The sequence below is a fragment of the Urocampus carinirostris genome, chromosome 7 (genome assembly GCF_059441175.1).
Source record: "Urocampus carinirostris isolate Australia breed hairy pipefish chromosome 7, RoL_Ucar_1.0, whole genome shotgun sequence".
Taxonomy (NCBI): Eukaryota; Metazoa; Chordata; class Actinopteri; order Syngnathiformes; family Syngnathidae; genus Urocampus; species Urocampus carinirostris.
Genome location: NC_142355.1, coordinates 3,487,368 through 3,497,500, shown reverse-complemented (window position 1 = coordinate 3,497,500; position 10,133 = coordinate 3,487,368). Strand labels below are relative to the sequence as shown.

The window sequence follows — 10,133 nt, the reverse complement described above, 5'->3', positions numbered from 1 at the left end:
TATTCTAATTTTCTGAGACAGTCCAGTATATATACAGAATAAATGTTTTTTTTTTAATCACTAACAGGCACTAAATATTATGCACTGTCTCTTTAAGCAAGGAAAACCCTGCAATAGAATTGATTCCAGCACCTAATTCAATAAGTGTATTTCATTTGGCCACTTTTAATTGCAAGTGAAGCATATAAATATAATTGAGTGGTTATATGAACACTAATGCAGCAACTACTTTGCAGTGGTTAAAAATTGGCTCACATGCCGCATTGAATTGATTAAATCTTTATTATATCCGTTTAGGACAAGTCAGTCTTTTAGAGCTTCTGACTATTCCAGATGCAAACCTTGGCAGGAGATAAGTGGTCCATTTCCCAGGAAAGACCTCACCAATTTCACGGTGACCTCATTCATTTGCTGAGAGAGGCAGTGGTACAGTGGAACCTCGGGTTTCGACCATTCCAGAACCCTGTTCGAAAACCGATTTGTTTGATCACCGAAATCATTTTTCCCATTATAAATAATGTAAATCGTTTTAATCCGTTCCAACACCCTAAATGTTTAGCTTGAATGTTTAACGTAAACATAAAGCTAACCCAGGCTAATCGTACGTTCGCGTTATCGTAATCTTCCGTACGAAAGATGACGCTAAAATGAACGTGTAAAAAAAAAATCAGGTCGTTTACAAGTCATTTAGCACCCGGGTCTTCACAACAAGTGGTGAGCGGTTCATTGGAGAGGGGGCTCCGTTCCAACACCCTGAATGTTGGGCTCCGTTCCAACACCCTGAATGTTTACCGTAAACATAAAGCTAACCCAGGCTAATCGTACCTTCGCGTTATCGTAATCTTATGAATAGGATTTCTTACCTTTGTGGTGGTCAGCAGGAGGCGCAGGTGGACGGTGGAGCTATCATTTCTTTCTTAAATGCAATAGTTGTACGCACTACTTTTCTTTTTTCACCGGAAGCAACTTTGCTGCTTGCCCTCACTTTCTTCAGAGGCATAATAAGGGGCTAAAACACCCGTACGCCGCTCAGCATCGCACCCTAGCGTACGCACACACGCATTACCGGCGTTCGAACTACGATTTTTTTGAGCGAACAGCGAAGCAAGAATTTCTCGAAATTTTTGGTCGGACTCCGATTTGTTCAAACCGAGAGGCGTTCGGAAACCGAGGTTCCACTGTACTGCCATTGATTGAAACAGAATATGGTTTGTCTATATGAAAAAAAAAATTCAGTGGACATAAGAAATGTATAAGAAGGAAAACTTCAAATCAAAATCAGAACCTAGCAACAGGGGACCAGTACAAACAATTTTTGAACTTAGTAATAGGGAAGTTTTCCTGTCCCAAGAAGCTCTAGTGGACACCTGGGAAAAAACTGGGCTTGTACAGTGTTCTCGTTTGCCCGCGTCCCAGCGTCCTAGACGCATTATTTTTGCTGGGGACGCATCGTGTCAAATCAACGTGCGTCCCCGGGACGTAACTTTTTTGACACGAAATTGTCATTATCATTTTTTAAGAAAGATTTACCGCACTCCAAACTTTTCGTGAGGCAGATTGTTGTTTTGGTCTCGCGGTTCGAGTTTTCGTCTGCACGCCGATCTCCAGTTGGAGTTGTGTAGTGAAAGTCCGTTTCTTTTTAGAGAACCGGCTTTTTCGGCTCAACTCACTCTAGAGAGCCGGCTCTCAAACGGCTCACTTGCTTTGATGCATTATATTACGAATGATTATGTTGTATAAAGAAAGAAGTTGAGAAAAAAAGGAAGTATTAAAGGAGAAAATGAAAAAAGACAGGTTTGTGGCGATCCCTTTTAATCAGTATATTACCAACAATAATTTAATGGAGAAAATGAATAAATAATTTGAATAAGAAAATGTATTATTCTACTTAACTATATCTGCATGTATTTTTTCCTTCTATAGTGAACGTCCAAGCGACTTCATTTTTGAACCTTTTTTATAATAAACCTCATTCATGTCGAGCAACTCAGTATCTCACAACAAAATGTTCATTAACAATATATATGATATAACAAAACACATGTAAAATGTAACATGTTAAACTACATAAATAAACATGTTTGGAAAAAAAAAATTTTTTTTTGTATTTTGTACGGGAAAATACGACAGTTTGTAAGGGCATGGAGCACACTAAATGTTGGGGACCCATATATCTCTGTTGGGACCCATAGATTTTTGAGCATGCGAGTCCCCGGGACCCATCACTTTTCACAGGTAACATGAACACTGCTTGTATTCTGAACCTTTCCTGCTTGAGGTAATGAGCCAAATACTGCAGTTCAAAAAAATGGATGGGTGTTTAAATTATTATCTAAATCTCTAGCAGCGCATATGTGCATTTGAGAAAAGATGAAAAGGTCTTTGGCTTGAGGTTGTATTCATAATGAACAATGCGTTTCAACTCGAGCTAAGAAGCAGACCTACTCCTCAGATGATGATTAATACGAAATAAAAATGGAGAAGAAATGTTGAAAAAAGGAAAGCTTAAGATGAGAAAAATAAAAACAATATCAAATTTAAGAGTTCTGCAGGAATATCCTTTATCTCAGGGTTCTCCAACCTTTATCCCAGCCAAAAGCTACTTTTTGTTACTAATTTGCGCACCCAGTTTAATATGTATTCCTAAAATGACAAGAAATCATGTTCTTACTATGTTGTTACAAGGGCTGCAAGATTAACCAAAATCGAATCAATATTACGACGTGACGTAGTGCATTTGTGTCATCGCAGGACAAAGTTAAGTTTAAAGCATATGACTAGTATTCAGGGTTGGGCAGGGTTACTTTAACTGGATTACTTTCAATTACTTTTGGATTACTCCAATACCAAATATGCTAATAAAAGACACAATAAACTAAATATGAATAAAATAACAAAATTTTGTGCAGGCTTGCGGAGTAACGGAATACATGGAATGGCAAAAATGATGTTGGCAAGCTGTTTGTATTTATTTTCATTTGGTTTCTGTCGCATTTGTTGTTAGTTTTGCTGGAGATCAAAGAGATCAAAGCCAGGAGAGAAAGCTTACCACGTGTTGTGAGTCGTCATTTTATTCATACAGGGAGTGCAGAATTATTAGGCAAATGAGTATTTTGACCACATCATCCTCTTTATGCATGTTGTCTTACTCCAAGCTGTATAGGCTCGAAAGCCTACTACCAATTAAGCATATCAGGTGATGTGCATCTCTGTAATGAGAAGGGGTGTGGTCTAATGACATCAACACCCTATATCAGGTGTGCATAATTATTAGGCAACTTCCTTTCCTTTGGCAAAATGGGTCAGAAGAGGGACTTGACAGGCTCTGAAAAGTCAAAAATAGTGAGATATCTTGCAGAGGGATGCAGCACTCTTAAAATTGCCAAGCTTCTGAAGCGTGATCATCGAACAATCAAGCGTTACATTCAAAATAGTCAACAGGGTCGCAAGAAGCGTGTAGAAAAACCAAGGCGCAAAATAACTGCCCGTGAACTGAGAAAAGTCAAGCGTACAGCTGCCAAGATGCCACTTGCCACCAGTTTTGCCATATTTCAGACCTGCATATCACTGGAGTGCCCAAAAGCACAAGGTGTGCAATACTCAGAGACATGGCCAAGGTAAGAAAGGCTGAAAAACGACCACCACTGAACAAGACACACAAGCTGAAACGTCAAGACTGGGCCAAGAAATATCTCAAGACGGATTTTTCTAAGGTTTTATGGACTGATGAAATGAGAGTGAGTCTTGATGGGCCAGATGGATGGGCCCGTGGCTGGATCGGTAAAGGGCAGAGAGCTCCAGTCCGCCTCAGACGCCAGCAAGGTGGAGGTGGGGTACTGGTATGGGCTGGTATCATCAAAGATGAGCTTGTGGGGCCTTTTCGGGTTGAGGATGGACTCAAGCTCAATTCCCAGTCCTACTGCCAGTTTCTGGAAGACACCTTCTTCAAGCAGTGGTACAGGAAGAAGTCCGCATCCTTCAAGAAAAACATGATTTTCATGCAGGACAACGCTCCATCACACGCATCCAAGTACTCCACAGCGTGGCTGGCAAAAAGGGTCTAAAAGAAGAAAAACTAATGACATGGCCTCCTTGTTCACCTGATCTGAACCCCATAGAGAACCTGTGGTCCCTCATCAAATGTGAGATTTACAAGGAGGGAAAACAGTACACCTCTCTGAACAGTGTCTGGGAGACTGTGGTTGCTGCTGCACGCAATGTTGATCGTGAACAGATCAAAGCACTGACAGAATCCATGGATGGCAGGCTTTTGAGTGTCCTTGCAAAGAAAGGTGGCTATATTGGTCACTGATTTGTTTTTGTTTTGTTTTTGAATGTCAGAAATATATATTTGTGAATGTTGAGCTGTTATATTGGTTTCCCTGATGAAAATAAATAATTGAAATGGGTATACATTTGTTTTTTGTTAAGTTGCCTAATAATTATGCACAGTAATAGTCACCTGCACACACAGATATCCTCCTAAAATAGCTAAAACTAAAAAAGCCCCACTCCAACTTCCAAAATATTCAGCTTTGATATTAATGAGACTTTTGGGTTCATTAAGAACATGGTTGCTGTTCAATAATAAAATTAATCCTCAAAAATACAACTTGCCTAATAATTCTGCACTCCCTGTATTTAGTTTCTTTTGTCTTTTATTAGCATATTTGGTATTGGAGTCATCCAAAAGTCATTGAAAGTAATCCAGTTAAAGTAACCCTACCCATCCCTGCTAGTATTAACCCTTGGATGCATAAGTGGGGCCAAAATGACCCCATGGTTATTAATCTTCAAAATATTTAAAAAATAAAAACTTTGTAATATTGTCATATTTCAGGTATTCCCCATAAAACATGTTTATGACCTTTATTGGACTTATATTTATATCACTTATTTTCAACCCAAATCATGGAAGAGTGTAAGTACACATGTGTCATGCATCCAAGGGTTAGGTATTCACAAAACTAGCTCAGAAAATGCACTTTTCTTTTAAAATAGCATCAAAATTTCAATAAGCTGCAACAACGAATCGATAAAATAGATTCAAATCGATCATTAAAAGCATCGGCAACAAATGCGTTCATTGATTCCTTGTGTCGCGTGCAATTTATGGGTAACTCAGCACGTCGCAGAGCCAGTGACTGGAGACGGAGCAGGAGTCTGCGAGCAGAACAGAAAGAAGTTGCGTGCGAACTGAGGCGCTATTTTTAAATGCTACAGTAAATCCAACTCATGAAAAATGACGGACACAGAGAAAACAGTTCGACTGAATTCCGCAAAAGTGTAGAAACACTTTACTGTCATGATTGCCGATTGAGCCCACCTGCGACGGCTTCATTGGCGCCAACAGCCCAGACAGCTGATTGGCTGTCACTCTCTTTTTAAACCCCTGGCTTCCAAGAGGAAGCCGTCAGATCGTTATGCAAACTGTTGCCTTCAGCTGAGTTAGCTTTTTCCTCCGACTCCGTTTTTGCCCTGCTTTTTTCTGCCTGATCTTTTTTGCTGACTTGTTTCCGGACCTGATTACGCCCCGTTCTGCCTGCCTGTTATCCGACCTGTTTTGCCCCGTTGCCTGCCTTCCTCCTGCTACCGACCTTGTTTACGAACTCAACATCGCTTTTGATCTCCAGCCCCAGCCAACGGCTTGCTTTTCCTGCCTGTCTCCGATCCTCCTCGCCAGACTTGGAAGTGTCACTTCCGCACCGCTCGCTCTTTTTGTCCGTCAGCCATCGGATCGTGGAAGCAAGCCCTACTCTCCCTCTTTTTCAATAAAAACTGAGAAAACAAGCGCTATTGGGTCCTGTGTCCGTTTCTTGTTTGTGACATTTACACTTCACACTACAAAAAAGTGATATAGCAAGGGAGTACCACGATGGTGAGGCAGCAGTCAAAACCAAAACATGGAGTCACCAACAAGAACTAAGAGAGCTAAGAAGAAGGTTAAGCCACCACATTATTTGTTTTTATTTGTTTGTTATTTGCAGGGTAGGATATTGAGAGCATACTCATATTTTACTCCTGCACTCAAAATTATTAAAATTACCGTAAATTCCGGACTATAGAGCGCACCTGATTATAGGCCGCACCCACCACATTTCGCGAGGAAAACCGATTTTGTACATACACAAGCCGCACCTGTATATTAGCCGCATGCGCCCACATTGAAAAAACGCAGTACAAACCCATACCCGATACAGTCCAAAAAACACAGCCGGGAAAATGGACGGATAATGATACCGGTACTTGCAGACCGGCAGAGTCCGGGTGCTCGTTGAAAGTAATCCAAGGAAAAAAGTGTATATTTCCAAAGGTAAGGGTGGGAAAAATAGATATCCACTATTGTCGGCCGTGTCCACAAACACGTCTCACCTTTACTCTACTTCCCGTCAGCCCGCGTTTGCCCCGCCCCTTCTTTCTCATTTGCTCGTACAAAACATATCAGAATAAGTTTCTAAAATAAATACATTACAAAAATATACAGTTGCAAATACATATTATACATGGTTGCACATATTTACAAAGAAAGACGGTACACAGAGAGAGTTCTCAAAGCTTTAATAATAATATTATAACTTACATCTCAAACCGTGCTTGTGAAGGGTAGCAAAACGCTACTAGCAACACGCTCGCAACACAGTTAACAGCTCTGTTAAGAAAACATACCGTACTTGTTGTAAACACGGTTAACCGTCCTCATCTTCCTCCTTTTAACTGACGTCATCAAAGTCGTCTTCCTTCAGTATGGGGAAGAGTCTTTGTCATATAGACGTCGTTCCACGCTCCCTTATTCAAAAACACGCCAGCATCACGCTCGCTAAGTAAAGTTTACGTGCAGAAGTTCTGTTTCCTTCTATATCTGACTGCTCGATTGCGTTTAGTTTGTAAGTTGCGTCATGTGCCTTTCTTTTTGCAATTTGCATGTTGAGGATATGTCTACGCTAAATTAATTTGTGCACAAACTAAGAAGTTGCAGTCTAAATCTTATCATTTGTACTCGAGCGTTGCTGGCGGCCGTTAGAAAAATGACATAAATTGGCCGCATCACTGAATAAGCCGCAGGGTTGAAAGTTTGGGAAAAAAGGAGCGACTTATAGTCCGGAATTTACGGTAGATGATTTAGTAAAATGTTTCACTGCATAGCTGCTATTTAAGGTCAACAAAAACATAGTGCCAGAAAACATCCATAAATGATTCATTCGGAAAGAGGGAAATTCTAACTTAAGGGGCTGTAGTGAATTCATAATCCCAAAGGTGTCACGGACCAGGGCAGGAGACAGAATTTAGAACCCACTCGCGCAACGTACTCACAATTTATTGGGGAGAGAAGTTATGCGCGCACACTCGATCCGGGATCGATGGTCGCAGAAGTGGATAGAAATCCAAACAAAAGAATAGTGAAAATTAAACAAACCATCGCAGAAACAAAACAGCAACAAACGCAGGCAAATTTACAGACTAGGCATTTCTTAGAGTTAAACAGAAGTATCACAGAAGTTTCACAAAAGTGTCACAGAATTTTCACAGACGTATCGCAGAAGTTTCACAAACGCTCAGACAACTAACGGGTCAAAGGAGCGCGTTTCAGTAGTGCCAAGGAGCAATCAGTCAATGCGTCTCAGCCAGTGTCCATGGAGTCACTGACAACGTGGTGTTCGAAAAACCACCTCATACTGAACAGTACAAAAACAAAAGAAGTCACACTGGACTTCAGGAGGAAAAGCAGGAACCCAGAACCACTCATTATAAAAGGAGACTGTGTAGAGAGTCCACTCTTTCAAATTCCTGGGCGTGCACATCTCCGATGACCTCTCCTGGTCTGCAAACACGGGGGCGGTGGTAGGGAAGGCCCAGCAGCAAATCCAATTCCTGAGAGTGCTCAGGAAAAATCATCTGAAACAGCAGCTGCTGGTGTCCCTTTACAAAGCCACAGTGGAGAGCATTCTGACATACTGCTTTACGGTGTGGCATGCTGGGTGCACGGCAGCAGACAGGAAAACGCTTCAGAGCGTCATCAACACAGCCCAGAGAATCGTTGGTTGCTCTCTGCCCAGTCTGGAGGACATTGCCTGCTCTCGCTACCCGGCCACCACCTCTTTGACCTGCTGCCTTCCGGCAGGCGCTACAGGTCACACAAAACAAAAAACAGACTCAGAGACAGTTTCTTCCCCAGAACCATTACTACCCTTAACACACACCGCACAAATAACTGAAACTCTTGCAAACACACTACCTCATACAGATGTCAAATGCTATTCATGCCTATGCTCACTTTGTACAATGTTGACTATTTTTGCATATTGCACTAATACAATCCCAAAACTGTATGTAACATTCTACATGCCCACATTTTCTTGTGTAAATAACCTTTATCTCCTTTGTTCCTTTATATTGTGTAAATGATAACCTTATCTTCTTTGTCCCTTTATCCTCTTCGTTTTCTTTTATCCCCACTGTTAAGATGCGAACTGGAGTGTGATGCCCAATTTCGTTGTCACAATATGTTCAACCCATCTCATCTCATTAGCCATACCGCTTATCCTCATTAGGGTCGCGGGGGGGCTGGAGCCCATCTCAGCCATCTCCGGGCAGTGGGCAGGGGACACCCTGAACTGGTTGCCAGCCAATCGCAGGGCACACAGGGACAGACAACTCGCTCGCTCATTCACACCTAGGGACAATTTGGACCGGCCAATTCACCTGAAATGCATGTTTTTGGAACGTGGGAGGAAACCGGAGTGCCCGGAGGAAACCCAAGCAAGCACGGGGAGAACATACAAACTCCGCACAGGAAGTCTGGAGCTGGATTTGAACCCACGACAGGTTCCTATGACATGAACTGTGCCGCACAAGCGCTAACCACTGCGCCGCCGTGCTTTTGTAATAATGACAATAAAGGTATGTTCTATTCTATTCTTTACTGAAAGAAAGGTTTTTGTACCAGAAAGAGGCATTCAATATCACACACTCCCCCTTCAGGAAACACAAATAATTACACACATACACACACAAAAACAACAATATTTCTAAGCGCCAAACACAGAAAGTCTTAAATTGAAACTTTATAATGGACACTCCAAATAATATATTTTTTACCCAACTGTACACAATCCATTACCACTATCTCTTTAACGCTGGTGTCAAATAGGCGGCCCGTGGGCCAGATCAAGCCCGCTATGGGATTGAATCCGGCCTGCGGGACAACAACCAGAGAAGCGCAAGAGAAAAACAAACTGCAGGTTGAAATATGTCAACTTGATGTTGCCAAAGCCAGGTGCCTTGAACAAAGTCACTGTACCTGTATTTATTTCTCTCTCTCTTTCTTTTCTACCCGTTTTCTCCCACTCTGTCTCTTTCACTCTCCTTGTCTCTCTTTTTCTCTTCCTATTTTGCTCTTTGTCTCTTTCTCTCTCTCTGTCTTTTTAACTTATTTTGCTCTAATTTCCTTTTTTCCTTTTCTCTTTCTCTCTTCCTACCCTTTGCGCTTTCTTTTCTCTTTTCTCTCCTTCTGTCTTTCTGTTTCTCTTTGGATTTCTTTCTTCCTCTCCCTTTCTTTCCCCCTCTCTCACGACTTCTCTTTTTATCTCTTTTGTTTCTCACGCTCTCCCCCCTCTCTCTTTTTCTTTCTTTGTCCCGCCCTCTCTCCTTTTCCTCCCTCTTTCTCTTATTTCCTTATCTCTCTTTTTCTTTCTCCTTAATCTACTAGTCCGGCCCCCGACAGAATGTTTAATCTATCGTGTGGCCCCCCGAATTAAAATGAGTTTGACACCCCTGCTCTAGAACAAGCAACCCCTTCATCACCACTTAAACCTCCATTAAAAACATAGAAGGGAAACAGACTTAAGTGGTAAACTGAGGACAAAATCAAATCAAAACCGTACAACTTCAAGAGCTCAAATATATTACTCTTTTTTTTTAGTTCTATTTCTGCAACATAGAAAGATTTGACAGCTTTAATCTGGATAGTCTGGCCATATTTTTCCTTCAGAGTCCCGTGGGAAGAGACAGCAGATACTGCAAGTGTAGCTATTGTGCTTTGAACCGCATAATACTGTGGAGTATAAATCCGTGTGTGAACCGTGCACATAAACATTTATAAAAACACAAAACGACTGGAGAGAAAACAAAAAGTT

At 41.5% G+C, this 10,133-nt stretch overlaps 1 protein-coding gene across 1 annotated transcript in view; it reads right to left on the bottom strand.

The window, feature by feature from the left end:
- Positions 1–10,133, bottom strand: part of furinb (furin (paired basic amino acid cleaving enzyme) b) — a 139,927-nt gene that overhangs the window by 112,303 nt on the left and 17,491 nt on the right. The window lies entirely within an intron of this gene.